The following is a 16,802-nucleotide window of genomic DNA, read 5'->3' as shown; positions in this document are numbered from 1 at the left end:
AGCTGATTTTTTAATAGGGTAGATTATTGGCACTTAGTTTCTCACTAGAGTGCTTACTCATACAATGACATTTGGAAATTGTTTATGTAGTGGACATTCTCTGGGTCTGGAAAGACTAGTAAGTCAGGAGACAACACACATGTGCATGTAAGCTACTTACTTCCGTACCCTTTGTGCTGGTCCGGAATACAAGAAAAGGACAAAACCTCTGTCACCTTTAGGGAAAGATCGGCTCAGCTTCCTTCTTCTTCTTTTTTTTTTTTTTTTAAAGTAGGCTCTATGCCCAGCATGGAACTCAAACTGGGGCTTGAACTCATGACTGTGAGATCATGACCTGAGCTGAGAAGAGGAGTCGGACTTAACCAGCTGAGCCACCCAGCATCCCGAGCTTCCTTCTTTTTATCATCACTAAAAACTGATGATTTCATTTGGGTACTTAAAACAAAGATCATGAAAACGTTTTTTTTTTTTTTTTTAATTCTACCTATAACACGAATAAAAACAAGTTAATAGTACAGTTATTGTTCATGAAAATGTCATAGGCTTCTGAATTTGTCACTAACAAAATGACAGTATTAAAAAATTACTATGCATTAATTGAATCAAGGTGCTTGCTTTTTTATCAACATAAGTGTTCTAAATATTTCCTCTGTCCAAAAAATCAGTTCGTCGATGGGTGAGAATGCCTTTTAAAATAAATTTCCCTCAAGGGGGTGCAGGGCTGGCTCAGTCAATAGAGTGTGTGCCTCTAGAGTTGTGAGTTCAAGCCCTACTGTGGAGGTAGAATTTACAAAAAAAAAAAAAAAAAAAAAATTCTCCCAGAGATATCTCTACCATGAGTTTCAAGCCCACATTTTTCAAATAAGTGCTTTTCTATCATGTCAGTGCAGATCAAGCTCACCTCTGCAGTTTCCTCTTGCTCACTGGGTTGGCCACTCAGTCACTCAGGCTCATTTCCCAGATGCCCCTAACACTTCCCTTTCCTTTTGCCAAATTATTATTTCTTTTAAGATTTATTTATTTATTTTAGAGAGAGAGGGAAATGGAGAGTGCTTGTGAGTTAAGGGAGGGGCAGAAGGAGAGAATCCCCAAGCTGACTACCCACTGAGCCTGACCTTGGGCTTATTCTCACGGTGCATGAGATGGTGAACTGAGCCAAAACCGAGAGTTGGGTGCTTAACTGACTGAGCCGGCCAGGGGCCCCTCCTTTTTCCAAATCAAATTGGCTCTGCTCAAATGTACCTTCTCTTTGCTGTTTGCACTCTAACTGCCCTGCCCTGGGCTCTCCCTAACATTGTTTAGTTGAATCACCTGTCATTTACAGCTCGAACTTCCTAAAGAATGAGTCTGGTCACTTCACTGTGCTCATCACCTTCAACAACTCTCCAGTCATGTGGAATAAAACCCATAGCCCTCAGTTTGTGAACTAAGGGCCTCTGTGATCTGATTCTCTCTAGATTGCTGATTGTATTCTCCAGGACATTCCCCAGTGTCTTGCAAAACATGGTTCCATTGCCCTAGTCACTCTTCTCCACTTGGTACTGTGCCCATGCTGTCTTCTCTACCTAGAATGGTTTTTTTTGTTTTGTTTTGTTTTGTTTACTTTGTCTATTGAGAAACTTCTGGTTCTTCAACTCCTTCTGAGCGTCCAATCTATAAGACAGAGACCACAGTAGTTGAATGTAGGGTATTTAACCCGGGGAACTAGTCGGGAATCGGTTGGAAGAGCTGAAAAGGCCAACAGAGGACAGTGAGGCAATTATGATTTGACCACCCAGAGGAAACTACTAGCACTGCTGTGGCCAGGGCTGGAGGGACAGCAGAAGGAGGTGGTAGTCCTGGAGACCCCAGCCAGTGGGAGCTGAGGCATGATGGAGATTCAGCCAGAGATGCCACCTAAAGCATAGAGAGAGAGAAAAACACCTGGCCTCCTCCCTTCTCCAACATCCTGCCTGAGTCTCCCATTGACTGAATCTAGCTAGTTGGCAAAGGAGCTTGGGAAATGAGTTTTCAGGGATCAACCCTCCCATGATCGAATGCAGAGCACGGAGAAGGGTTAGTAATGGGTCTCAGAGCAGAGAGGCAAATAAATACCAGGCGTCCCCTTCATGAAATCATTCCTTTTCTATTGGAATTACACTCAATCCTAATCTTTCTGTGCTGCTTGAACCTCTGATGCTCTCTAATATCTTAAAGATTTATTTATTTATTTGACAGACAGAAATCTCAAGTAGGCAGAGAGGCAGGCAGAGAGAGGAAGGGAAGCAGGCTCCCTGCTGAGCAGAAAGCCTGATGCAGGGCTGGATCCCAGGACCCTGGGATCATGACCTGAGCCGAAGGCAGAAGAGTTAACCCCCTTTAACTCCCCTATATGAGATTTACTTCTTTTGCGTGTGCTTATCTGTGTCAACAGATCGGAAATGAGTTGAAGGCAGGGAACTGTTCTGCTAATTTTTGCAGCTCCAGAACTCTGTACACTCTTTGGAATTTGGTAGAAACTCAGGACTATTCCAAACTGAATGAGATAGGACACAACAAGAAGGTTAACAGTAAGAAAGATCTGGGGATAATTGATTAAGGAATATCCCCTGCTCTGAGGAGAGAGAGATGAGATGAAAGAACTCGTAAGAGCAAAAAACAAAACAAAACAAAACAAAAAAACAAAAAACAAACAAAACAAACTCGTAAGAGCAGAGTAGAAATGAATAGTAAAGGACAGGCAAGCCCTGGAAATCTCCTGGCTTGTGAGAATGTTCCGTGGTCTAGAATATCAGAGTCTCTTTACATTTCAGTTTTTGCCTGAGTGCAATCCCCTTTGCATCGCATTTGCACTGGAAGATTCTGTTGCAAGGCTGCAAGATGTCACACGTAATTATGCTCTCCAGCATTCTTTGTGACTTGTCTAAGGGAGGAAGCGCTTATTAACTCTTCCTAATTACCAAAGCGTGGTCTGTAGAGGAGAATTGAAGGCAGAGAAGGAAGCATGGGTCATTTCTATGAGCCTTCATAGGGATGATTCAAATTGGGCTTCTGATGCCTTTTATAACTTAAGGATAAGCTTCCAAAATCTGTGTTGAGAACATTGGTCTAGCTCTCCCTTCCCTGAGTCAGCATTCCCTCTGCTTTACATAGACGTTTCCTGTTCTGTGGAAATGAAAGAATCAGGGAATAATTGATTCGTGTTTCTAAAAAAAGAATCGCTTTTTCTGATTATAAAATGAACACATTTACTACATCATATTTGGGGAACACAGAAAAGTACATAGAAGAACATAGAAAAATTCTACCATCAGTGATCATCACTGTAAAGAACTTGGAATATATACTTCCAGTCTAATTTTCTATTCTCTTTCAAAACGGCATCATAGTCTATATGTGATAGGATAAACTGCCTTTTTAAATTTTAAATTATAATATATACATTTTCCAATTTCAATAGATATGAATCAATACTTTTAAAAAAGGCTGCATTGTGTTCTTTAACTTAGTTATTTAATCCCTGGTTACTGGATACTTTGATTGTCAATGTTTTTGATACGGTATGTGACATGTTGTATTAGTTTCTTGTTGCTGCTGTAACAAATCATCACAAAGGAGAACTCAGGACAACACAAATGTATTTTTCTGATGGCTCCAGAAGCCTTAAGCTCAAAATCAGTTTCACTGGGCTAATGTCAAGGTGTCAGTGGGACTGGTTCCTTTTGGAGGATCTAGAGAAGAATCTGCTTGCCTTTTCCAGTTTCGAGAAACTGTACATGTCCCTTGGCTTGTGGCCTCTTCCTCCATCCTCTGCGGGTATCAGTCCATTCACCATCTTCACACCACATCGCCTTCCCTTCATCCTTGACTCCTCTTGCTTTCCTACAATAAGGGCTGTGGTGATTATAGCAGACCCAGTTGGAGGATTCAGAATAATCTCCCCACATCCAGATCCTTAACGTCATCACATATGCAAAGTCCTCCCCCGACTTTTTTAAATCTAAGATAACATTCACTGGTTCCAGGGATAAGGCATCTTTGGGGGCTCTCTAAGCAGCGATGAAGGAACTTTGCAGACAGCAGCCAGCTCTGTCACTTTACAGTGAGTCCTTTAGAGGGACAACTGAAATTATTGTAACCTCAGAAAGATGTATGAGATCAGATGGAATAGTAGACAGGAAAAACTGAGCACTGGGATGCCGGGGTCGCCCTCGATCTAGTACCGGCTTACTGTCTGTATTGGGGATCATCTGGGCTTTTTTTCTGCCATCACATCATCAGTGCCTTCATCTGTAAGGTGAGGGAATTGGAGATGCCTTTGAAACTGCATTTTCCATGATTCTTTGAATGAAAGCACTGCAAATTATATAAATTAAAAACAACAAAGGTGTGTTAATAAAAAGATTGATGGAAGCGATGTATGTACACTATCCTCGGGCTAGACATACCCTTTTCATAAAGCATGTAAGCATGTTTTAATAATTATAAGTGTTGGAAGAAAGCATCACTTCAGCCTTAATTCATTAACAATTTATTAAGCATGCACTGTGTACAAGATTTTTATATACATCATCAATAAAAAACCTCATAAATTAAGGATACTCTGCTTACTTTCCAGACAGTTTAAGTAATCCGTTCAAGGCTCCACAGTCAGTAACAGAATGGTCATATCCATTCGGATCCCAGCACAGGTTCTTTCTCTTAGATCCTGCTTCTTGTGCAACTGGCACAGTGTATAGAATTAATTGCAACAGTCGCATTAAAACGTTCACTTGATATTTCTAGAATAACTGGTAACATCATTAGGTTTGGGCTTTTTTTTTTTCTTAAAGATTTTATTTATCCATTTGACAGACAGAGATCACAAGCAGGCAGAGAGGCAGGCAGAGAGAGAGGAGGAAGCAGGCTCCCCGCTGAGCAGAGAGCCAGATATGGGGCTCGATCCCAGGACCCTGGGACCAGGACCCCAGCCGAAAGCAGAGGCTTTAACCCACTGAGCCACTCAAGCGCCCCAGGGTTTGGACATTTTTGATTCAGTGAAGTGGTGAGTTCTCTGTGAACCTGCCCAGCACGGGGGAAGAGCACACTCTTTCTCTCAAAAGCCACTTCTCCTGCGTGAGACTGTGCAGAGGGACTGGGGGAAATTTCTTCATCCTCTTTGGCTCCTTTTACTGGTGCTCGTGGTCAGAGTGTGCACGTGCTGCTGTTACGTGGCCAGCCATTCGCCAAGTTCCCTTGCATTATGGAAACCAGATGGAAGCTGGAGTCGAAGTTCTCAGCCACAGAAGTGAGGCTGGGCTGCTCTCTGGATGGAATCTCCAAGAATTTAGGAGGCATAATCCTCTCTCCTCTCCCTCCCCCTGCCCCACTTCTCCTTCCAAAAACCAAGAGTCAATTTCAGAGATATAGCCTTTCTCTGTGTGTTGCCCAGATACTTTTTTTTTTCTAATTTATAATTGCAAGTTTGTTTGTAGCAAAAGCTCTGTTTGGTTGTCATAAATTGTAACCAAGAGGAATAATATTCACAAAATAGTCAGTCCTAGCATATGCTTTGAATAGCCTAGATTGATAATGTGAGGTCTTGCGCAACATCGCTAACCTCTACTGGCATTTTGGGAGAATTAAACAAATGCACGGTACAACAAACAAACAAATAAAAACAAAAACAAAACAAAAGCTGGGACAGTAGGGAGGGGAGATTTCAAAAATGTTGGTCACCGGCAAAACTCAGCAAGATTGATTCTGAGCCTTACTTGGGAGTTTCCAGGGAATCAGCCTTTCAAGAGGAGGAGAGGTCTTAAAGCTTACCCAGTTACTTGCGTTAACTGTATTGGAAGGGCCTAGAAAAGCCCAGTTGTGGTTCTGTTATGAAATATGGTTGTCGTAAAAATTCCCACTTGCTAGTTATTAATTTTTATAGTAGCAGAAGGAGTAGAGATAATTATAAAATTAGAGGAATTGGTGGAATGTAAGATATGAAGGGTTGAGAATTTCACAGTTAAATAGGCACACTCCAGTTACATGCTTTCGGGAGAAGTCCAGTGCTGTGGTAAGAATATAGACTATGAGTCAGAAAGACCCTGCACTCTCTTACTGGCTGTGTGGCCTTGGGTAAAGTTTTTAATAACCTCTCTGAGTTTCCATTTTGACATCAGGAGCACAGAATGAGTTTAAAAGGTGAGGTAGCCCAGGGCCAGGAATGTGGTATGTGCTTAGGGAGTGGTAGCTTCTGTGTTTATTCCTCTTTTCCTAAACCCCCCACCTGTGTATGGAGGTCTACCCTTGAGGTAAGCTTGCAGCAGATGACTATAGGGGAATCGATCTGTGGACCTAAATCCTGCTTTCCCCCTGAAGGCCCTGCCTCTTCCAGAAGGTCATGGTCTTCTCTGAAGGAGTCTCAATATGGCAGAAGTTAGATTCAGAAAGTCTTGAGCTCAGTCTCTGAGCTGTCCATCCTGAGCCAAGTCACTTAAAGGAAAGCCAGGCACACTGTAGATGCTAAATAAATCTTAGCTGAATCAATGAAGGAGAAAATGAATGGCACTTTTCTACCCCCTTTCTACCTGAAATTAATCTATCTTCCTTCCTTCCTTCCTTCTTTCTTTCTTTCTTTCTTTCTTTCTTTCTTTCTTTCTTTCTTTCTTTCTTTCTTTCTTTCTTTTCTTTTCCTTCCTTCTTCCTTTCCTCTTCCTTTCCTTTCTTCTTTCTTTCTTTCTCTCATTGTTCAAGGCTCCATTTGCATTACTTCCTCTGGAGACTTCCCCCCAAACAGGGGCAGACCCGTCTCACAGTCCCAGACTGTCCCTGTCCACCTCACTGACACATACATGAGGTTCTCAATGGCAGGGCTGTGACTTTGTGTTCTCTGAGTGTAGCATGGCTTCAGGAAATCAATTGTCAAAGAAATAAATTAAATGAAAACAAAATGGGTAATGAAAAAAAAAAGTAAATGTAAAACAATTCCTAAAGAGAGCATACCAACATCTCTCCTTCTCCCCTCCCTTCCGGGCTTCCTTCTGTGGTTCCCGTACTCCAGTCCTTTCAGAGAATTAGCTGTGTGTGCTTACTTCCTGCTCACCGTGCAGTCACAGTCACTTACTGCCAATTCTTGTGCTTGTCTTGTCAGGGTGACCCAGAATATTTCCTGAGTAGAAGCAGAAAGCCATTGCCAAGGTGTGTCTCAGAGCTTTGTAGTTTCCAACGCAGATTGACTGATTAGGCCAACATGATTTGGGCTGAGCATATTCAAGACATTGGCCCATGAAGGAATAGTCCCTCCACGGATTCAGAGCGTGATACACTCCAACCCCGATAGTTCTTTCCTCATAATTTCCCAATTTCTTTTCGAGGAAGTAGCTATCTTTTGGTCAACTCAAGAGCCTGTCCCTTCTCTCTTTCTTCCTCCACACGTTAGATCGGTTATCAGACACCACTATTTCTAGTTTGTTAACCGATAGGGATTTGCAGTCTTGTACTTAGGAACTATTTGATTGAGGGTGAGTCATTTGTATTCTCTGAGTTTCTTCATGACTAAAATGGGAGAGTGGCCGAGACAGTCTTCTGCCCACAGGTGTTGTCAGAGTAAGACGTGATCAAGGAGGGTAAGGAGCTCGGACACCTGTAAGACACTGATGCTGCTAGTGGTCACTGCCTCCATGATCTGACCCCCGAGAGGGACCAACCATCCGAATTCGCCCCGGACTACCCTGCTTGAGCACTGCAAGTGCCACATTCTGGGAAAACACTCAGCTCTGCGAAACCCACAACATTCTCCCCCGTATCACTCTTTCTGCCACCTCTTTCCTGGTTCAGTTCCTTCCTACTGTGCCTATGTGTCTTTCTAAGACCTCCCAACCCCACCCACCTGTCACCATGGGCCTGATTTGTCTGCAGCGCTGTGTAGATGGAGAGAGTGATTTCTGTGCAGTAAAGCCAAGGTCCTGCCGTAAGGGGGAGAAACGGAAGGAGGGGGACAGCACAGGCATGACCAAAGCTGCCACTTGAGCGGGAAGAATGGGGGGTGTTGTCCCCGGCAGCTGGTGGGGAGTCCCAGAGGTGTGCAACGAGGCTGCCAAGTTCCTGTCTGGACTTCTGGCATGTGGCTGGCTGAAGCCCTCTGACCTCACACTCACGCTTTGCTTCACGTGATCCCCAACCTTGTGGGACATCATGGGAAATGAAGGCTTTGAGGTCATTCTGGTCTGGATTCCTGGCAGAGAACGTAGTTGGCAGAGCCCATGGAAAGAGAAAACACGCTGCCCCAGCTGGGAAAGTCAGTCTCCCCTTCGCAAAGGACCGTGGTGCCGATGGCTGATGGGCAACCTCTGTGCAGGGACGCTCTGCTAAGTGGGTGGGGTAAGTAAGGAGGCCCCAGTGAGTTGCCTGCTGGATGTGTTATGCTGCTGCCAGTCCAGGGCAAGGACAGCTTTGCCCCATAAATAGTTGCTACAGGTGTGTGCCTGACATTACCCGTGCCCATGCCCCCAGGCCTGACCTGGCGTAGAGGGCAAAAGCAGAAGGCGGGACTCTTTCTGCCAGTAGGACCCTGCGGCTGTCCTGGGTGGGAGGCCCAGTGTAGTGAGTGGGGAGCAGATGACTGGGCAGCTGAGAGCCGGTGTTGGGGAGCAGGAGGGAGAACCCAACCGGGCAAGCAGGGAGGCAGTGGGAGAGGAGAGCGTCCATTGATCTGGGGGCTCTCAGTTCCCAGAATGTGCATGATTGTCCTATCAGGCTTCACTTAGGAACTCAAATTCAGAGATAAAATTATTAAAAGATGAATTTTTCATGAAAATGATAACAAAATATCATTTACAATGATCATTTCACAAGATGGTGACCACTGGGGCCTTTCTAAGCAGCAGACCTCCTGTGACTGCAACCTTAAAGCCAGCTGGTTCCAGGTCTAGTTCACCTACCCTGGAGCTTAGAGCAAATCACATCTCCTTTCTGCCCTCAGTCTCCTCACCTGTGCAATGGGCTACCCACACCCACCTCTCATGGCTGCCAGGAGAGGTAAGTGGGATTTGACTATGCTATGCAGGGCAGAAGCTCCCCGTACACTGGTTTCCATTCTTTTCGCATTGGCGTACTGCTTAATAAAAATTTCTAGCTGCCTTTGGTCACATTAATCTCACTGAAAGGGCATTTCTTCTTGGGACAAAAACAAGGTCTCACGCAGCTTCAGGATCCTCAGAGCCAAGCACAACAGCACCCAGTAATGACACAGAAATTGGGTTAATGAACAAGCAACTTCTTTTCATGCTTTTTTTTTTTTTTTTTTTTTTTTTTTTATCTTTTTTTTTTTTTTTTTTTTTTTTTAGTTTTTTATTTTTTATAAACATATATTTTTATCCCCAGGGGTACAGGTCTGTGAATCACCAGGATTACACACTTCACAGCACTCACCAAAGCACATACCCTCCCCAATGTCCATAATCCCACCCCCTTCTCCCAAACCCCCTCCCCCCAGCAACCCTCAGTTTGTTTTGTGAGATTAAGAGTCACTTATGGTTAGTCTCCCTCCCAATCCCATCTTGTTTCATTGATTCTTCTTCTACCCACTTACACAATGGAATACTATGCAGCCATCAAAAGAAATGAAATCTTGCCATTTGCGACAACATGGATGGAACTAGAGCGTATCATGCTTAGCGAAATAAGTCAAGCAGAGAAAGACAACTATCATATGATCTCCCTGATATGAGGAAGTGGTCATGCTTTTTTAATATAAATCTCTTCCTTCTTTGCATCTTTTCCTTTAAAAAAAAAAATCTTACTTTATTTGTAATTTATTATTTTATCTTGTCCTGTTATCCTTGAGTTGTAAAAGGAAGTTTAGGAAGCCCTAGCTGAGGGTACTCTATATAGAGTATAAGTTAAAACAGTATTTACATTTGAGAATAGAGGAAGCCTTCCAAAATAAGAAAGCAATAGAAAATTGTAAAGGAAATAACTACTTTATTTGACTTTAAAATATAGGAAACTAGGGGCACCTGGGTGGCTCGGCCTTCGGTTCAGGTCATGTTCCCAGGGTCCTGGGATCGAGCCTCGCATCGGGCTCTCTGCTCAGTGAGGAGCCTGCTTCCCTTCCTCTCTCTGACTGCCTCTCTGCCTACTTGTGATCTCTATCTCTCCAATAAATAAATAAAATCTTTAAAAATATATATATATAGGAAACTTGACTACATAATTTATTTGTTACATGTAATAATATATGAAAAGAAAGAAGACCAGACGGAGGTTTACCAAAACTACCACAGTATTCATCTCTAGAAATGGGAATTGGAGTTTATTTGCCTTTTTTAATAATTACTATATTTTCTAAATTTTGTGTAGCTAACATGCATAATAACTTTATAGTACATCATTTCCATTATTTTGCTAATACAGAAAGCATCCTCTCAGGCCTAGGATACATGACATTTCTTCCATATGACAATAACACATTATCTTCCAATCTCTGCTAACTTTATGTATGCCACAACCCTATGAGGTGAATATTCTTATAATCCTCAATTTTCAGGTGAAAATGCTAATGTTAAATGATAGTGAAAACCTGACCAGGGTCACATAGCTAGAGATGACAAACCTGGGATTTCAATTTTTCACAACCTTACCTACTACGTTCTCTTCCAAACTCCTTTAGTGCCTTGTACCTCCTTTAGTATACTCCCCTCCACCGTTCATTTCTCTGGGTTCTTATCTATCCCTCCTTTTATTTTATTTAATTTTTTAAAATATTTCATTTATTTATTTGACAGAGATCACAAGTAGGCAGAGAGGCAGGCGGCGGGTGGGGGTTGGGGAGCAGGCCCCCTGCTGAGCAAAGAGCCAGATCTGAGGCTGGATGCAGGGCTCGATCCCAGGACCCTGGGATCATAACCCGAGCCGAAGGCAGAGGCTTTAACTCACTGAGCCACCCAGATACCCTTCTACTCCTCCTTTTAGAATGAAAGTGTTGTGTGTTTAGACAGCTGTGCTTGGGCTCAGAGGCAGGACTCCATAGGAACCCCATGCTGGTGTAAATGAACGCTTGGAAGTGAACATAGGTAGACTCCCCCAGTATGCCAAGGAAGAGAGTGGCCAACACCAGACCTGCTCTTCATTGCAGCCTCCTCCTGGGAAGACTTGGATTTTCTACCTGCACGTCTAACTGTGGGTGCCTGCTTCTCAAAGCAAAAACAGTTGTATATTTTAAAAAAAAAAAAAATTTTTTTTTTAATACCAAAGTGGCAGATACTGAACTAGAGGCCATGTGCCCAAAACTCAATGTTGTTCTCTTCTGTTTTGACCCAGTCTGTTCCAGGATGAATTAACAAGTGCTTTTAATTCTTTTAATTTCCAGAAGTACTGTGACAGATCTTAGGTGTTATTGGACCACAACGCAAGAGACTTTTAAAAAATAAATAATAATTTAGGAGTTTGGGTCGATGGCCTTGAAAAGCCCTTATAGCTTTTGGGAGGTGTTTGTGGAGGCAGAACAAGGGCTTGTCTGAATCTAGAAATTACAGGAGTAAGATTCCAGTACATTCTAACGCAGACAATTCTTTTTGTGGCCTTCTGCCTACCGGGAGTAAGCTGTCCTCATTGGATGCACCACAGTCTTGACATCTCTGGCCTAAAAACTGAACATAGTACAAAACAGTGTTCCATTAAATATGATTTAGGAATTTTAGTGCATTGTGTTTTTTAGGATAAAATGGTTTCTTTCCTCTCTCCCCTCCTTATTTATTTCTCTTTTAAAAGTTTAGAACTGACACCCAGTGATTCTTTGTAGCCCCCCCAAAAATGTGAGAATTCCAGCCGATTACATTAAAGATAGCTATAGACTTTTAAAGCCTTATTGCAGAGAGAAGCAACACCGAGTAGGAAAATAATGTTTGTCCCTCTTGAGAGAAAATTCGAGATTGCACGTGTTGAGTTTCAGAATATCTCTCTGCAGTCGCGCAGAATGACAGCCACCTACTGCCTGTGGCATACAGTTGGGCACGCGGCCTCAGCTGATCAGACCTGGGAGGGATGCCTGACCCAGCCAGACTCTCTGCCCTGAAACTGTGACTAAGAGATTCATTTCAGTCTGGGATATCTGTTTGCATTTGGATAATGAAATATTAGGAGCTTGAGTGAAGCAGAGAAAGGCAGTCAGTGGGAAGGGAAGAAGAAAGGAGACACAAGGAGTGAGAGCCTGAGAGAGGTTGTGTCCCAGGTCTTCCCAGCCCATCCCAGGAGGCTGCTTGCTTCCAAAAATGTGACTTTGAATTTAACACAATATTTCCCTCTGCCTACAAATTCTCCGTCTTTTTCATGCTGCTTCAGATTGGTTTCCGTCACTTGCAAACCAAAGAACCTTGTGTATATGTCTGTCACCATTTTTACCACTTCGTCTTAAACTGGTCCCTGGGTCACTTTACCCCCTTAAACTGAGACTTTCCAAATTCACAGACCCGTCTCTTCCTGTCCTCCACACTTAGCATATGTCTGGCTCAGAAAGAAGTTCAGGGACTTCTTCAGTGAATGGATGAGGGAATAAAGATGGTACCCTGTCAGCTTCATTCACTGAGGAGAGCTTCATATTACAACAGTATACATAGTATACGTAGGTGCCAGTAATTTTTAGAAGGTAGATTATGTATATAATACTATATATTATGTAATATATTTATATAATTTATATATAACTTATATAACATATGTGATTTATTATATAGACAACTTTTATCACATATTATGTTATAGTTAATATATTACATATTATATATTATATTTTACATATGCACACACATATATGTATATATCTATATGTGTATGTATGTGTATATATATTATATAGCCAACTTTTATTACATATTATGCTATAAATAATATATTACATATTATATATTTTACATATGCACACACACATATATATATGTATACATTTATATGATATATTCCCAGGGATCCTAGGAAACCACTGTGGCAAATAAAAAGAAGAAATCATTTTTCAAATGCAAAGTAGATTTTAGAGAGATAAACTCAGTAAATTGAGATGCATATCTAGAGGGACTGATTCTTAAAAGATCATCAAATAGAGAAATCGGCCTGGGGCTAGATGAAAGAGGGATGACCTTAGGCCTACACTGAGAAGCCTTATTTCCCAGAACTAGCTCCAAGAGGACCCCTGCGTCCTCAGCATTTGTTGTGTGACATTGTGAAGTCCTCCAACACCCAAGGGGGTGCTCTCCTTGCAGAGGAGAACTCCTTCTGGCTGTTGGTGTGGTTCCCTTGGGAGATGGAGGGCAGTCAGGAGCTGATTACCATGCCCAGGCACACTCCTGTGAGTCTGCCAAACTTAATAGCTAAAGAGGCCTTGACATGTTTCCATTTCTGATTCTGCCCTTATAAAATGTGTTGCTAATTAAAATAACTGCCAGCTCAGACTCCTGCAAGGAAACCCATCCACGTGCTCAGAGTCAAGTTGTTTTCCATGTTTCTAGCTCTGGTTAAATAAATAAAAACTACAAAACCAGCAACAGAACCCAGCTATCTGGGACAGCTTCAGGGGGGCCTGGCCTGTATGTAAGCAATCAGTCAATGTGTTAATTCAACCCCCCCTGCTCTAGAGAAGAAAAGGGTTAAGTAGCAGATTATGCTCCTTCTACACAGTGCTATAGGCATGTTTGATTTGGCAAGTAGAAAAAGAAGCACAAAAACACATGTCCTGACAAAGTCAAGAATTATCAAATCCAACTCAATATACTTAACCAAATTGAATTTGGATTGTGCGTCTTTCTTCTTCCTTTGAGCCACAGTTTGCGCAATCGCTTAAGAATTCATTTCTACTCCTTTCTCTCCTTGCTGTATCTCCTTCATTGGTTTTCCATTATATCTTGCCTAAAGTTTAAACTCCTTTATATGGCTAGAAGACCTTTTGTGAGTCACACCTCACTTACCTTCCTCGCTTCTGGTCTTACTGCTCACTCTTTAGCCACACCAAGCTCCTTGCAGTCCACTGAAAGGGCCACATTCTCTCCTTTCTCTGTGCCCTTGCGTATGCTGTTCCATGAGCCAAGAATGCACCCCCCCCCCATCCCCGCCAATCCCTATTCCTCTGGCCAACTCCTAAACAGTTCTGTAACTTAGGTCAGGAGTCAGCTTATTTAGGAAGTCTCTTCTATTATCTCCACACCCCCTCCACCAAACCTGGAGAGTTATTGCCTTTGGGTTTTCCTGGTTCTGTCCTTCTCTACGGCACCTTCCACCTTGTAGTTGACATGAATGAAGAAGGAATGCTCTTCTCCATAGTCATATTTAGAGCCCAAATCTCAGGGCACTCAAGACCCTAATGTTGCAGAATCCTGATTGATAAAAGAGGGTTTGCGAAGCTGAAACTGCATGAATGACTAAGGACCAAAAACCTGTCTTAAAAATGATGTGTGACTAGAACTAGGAAATGATAAATTCACTCACTCATTCACTCACTCACTGGCCCGCTCATTCATTCTTTCAATTATTTTTTTTATTAAGCACTTACTTTGTGCTAGATCTACCTGGAATGCTGGGTTTATACATGGTTCCTTATAGCTGGAACTTAACAGCTTAGTTAGAGATATAGACAGACATACAATTGCATAAACAGTAATTTAATCACAAACTTGATTAGACCTACCGATTAAAAGCAAGACATTAAGTGAGGACTCTAATAGGGAGATTGAGCCCGATCTGAGAATCCAAGAAAGCACCCTTGAGAAAGTGCTATTCAAGGTGAAAATAGTTAGGAGATCTATGCTATAAAGCAGAGTAGGAGGAAGAGGATTCCAGATGGAAGGAACAGCATATGGAAAGGCTCAGAAGCAGGAGAGTGGGGGACACATTCAAGGAGGAAGGGAAGACAAATTAGAGTTAGAGCTGTGTAACAGAAAGGCACAGAGGAAGAGATGAGCCTGGAGAAGGTGATGGACTGCAGATTATGCAGAGCCTTGTCAAATAAGACAGCAAACTGGGATCTTATCCTAAGTGTAAGCAACTGAGAGTGTTTAAGCCTAATTTTAAATCTGACTCGCAGTCTTTAAATTATTTTGGCAGCAGTGTGGAGAATGGATGGGAAAGGTGTAAGAGTGGAAGAGAGTAGACCAGTTGGGAGGCCATTACAGTATTTTCTGGTGAGATGGTGGCTTGCCCCAATACAGCTGGGGTAATGATGCGCAAGAGCACATGGAATCACGAGATCCTGGGGAACTAGCATCAGTGGCCCTCGGGACTGGTCAGCTGTCAGGGCTGAGGCTGAATGCGTTACCAGCACTGGACACAAATAGCCTCATTCAATGGACAAACGGCTGTGAACTGCCTGTTACATGTCAGGTAAGCTCACTGAGTATGGTGCCTTACAACCGGTCTCTGACCGCCTTCTCTCCAACTTCGTAACACGAATCTGTTTGTAAGAAAGCATTAAAAAGTTTGCTTTATTTCTCATGCCTAATTGACTGTAATACAAGCTTAAGAAAGTCTCTCACTAAGCTTTTGTCAGCTCCTGTGTTGAGCTGGTCACAACCCATAGCCCTATTCCCACCCACTGCCATTGAAGACAGTTCTCTTTCCATGAGCGTTTCTTATCCTGGAGCTTCTGTGCCCCATCATATACTTCTGGTTGGCCTCTTAGGGTATTCTGAGACTCTGCCCACCAGCCCCTCCCCCTCGCTGAGCTGCAGGGGCAGGCAACCCATTAAATTCCACCTCCTCTCTTACTAACTGCATGATGTTGGGCATGTTACCAAACTCCCTAACTTTAGAGTTCTCCTCTCTAAATAGGGTCAATTTAATTAATCTTGGTACCACTAATATCTTCTATGGTAAATCAGGTAAAATGTGCTTCCTACCGTGATCTAATACGAAGGAAAGCAACTCACCCATGACGTATTCTTGCCACATACTTTTAACTAGAATATAACTAAACCTGCAGATACAACTTCCGGCTTACTGGAAATACAAAGAATAGACAGCATGAGGAAATAGCACAGTAAGAAAACAAGTCCAGAAGGTGGACATTCCACATAACGACTGGCCTGGCACCTTCAACGGGCTCGGGGAATGGGGAGTGTTCTAGATTTTTAAAAGACTTAAGAGGAGGGACGTTATAACTAAGTGCAATGCATGGTCCTTGATTGGTACTAGCTTGAAGGTAGGACTGGGAAAGTTTGGAAGGCAGTTGGGAAAATTTGCATATGAAAACTGTAGTAGATGACATTAGGGAGTTACTGTGGTCTTTTTCAGCTGTTAATTTTATTAAGTATTATTATTTGAAGGAAATTGCTCTTACCATTTAGAAATGCACAACAAAGTGTTTAAGGCAGAAATATCCTGATATCTGTGTTTTAGTTGGGAAACCATGTGTGTGTATGCACGTATGCATGTGTATACACATATGAACTAAAATGTGGTGATACGTTTTTGCCATTTAAATCAAAGTGATGGGCCACCTGGGTGGCTCAGTAGGTTAAGTATCGTCTGCCTTTTGCTCAGGTCATGGTCCCAGGGTCCTGAGATTGAGCCCTGCTTCAGGCTCCCTGCTCACTGGGGACCCTGCTTCTCCCTCTGCCCCTCCCCCTGTTCATGCTTTCTTTCTGTCTCTGTTAAATAAATAAATAAAATATTTTAAAAAAGATAAAAATAAAATCCAGGTACTATACATAGAGGTGTTTATTATCCTTTTTTCTCTCTACTTTTCTGTATTTAATAATAAATATGTGGGTGAGGGATAACATGTCGCCAAAGACCTAATTTGTATTAAACATCATTAAATAAATGACTATTCTCTTTCAAAACCATTTTTCTTCCAGTCAGTGCAT

The 16,802-nt window shown here is 42.5% G+C and overlaps 2 long non-coding RNA genes across 3 annotated transcripts in view; one reads left to right on the top strand and one right to left on the bottom strand.

The window, feature by feature from the left end:
• The window catches only part of LOC309847098, a 285,521-nt gene that overhangs the window by 222,812 nt on the left and 45,907 nt on the right, over positions 1 to 16,802 (top strand). The gene's annotated exons all lie outside the window — the stretch shown is intronic.
• LOC309847096 lies at positions 3,610 to 7,058 on the bottom strand. Its single transcript, XR_014302302.1, has 3 exons — positions 6,958 to 7,058; positions 4,211 to 4,335; positions 3,610 to 3,861 (listed from the first exon to the last, which is right to left on the bottom strand). It is a non-coding gene; the product is annotated as an uncharacterized lncRNA (long non-coding RNA).

The sequence above is a fragment of the Mustela nivalis genome (genome assembly GCF_964662115.1).
Source record: "Mustela nivalis genome assembly, chromosome: 13".
Taxonomy (NCBI): Eukaryota; Metazoa; Chordata; class Mammalia; order Carnivora; family Mustelidae; genus Mustela; species Mustela nivalis.
The sequence above is the reverse complement of the archived record's forward strand: the minus strand, read 5'-3'. Positions and strand labels throughout refer to the sequence as shown.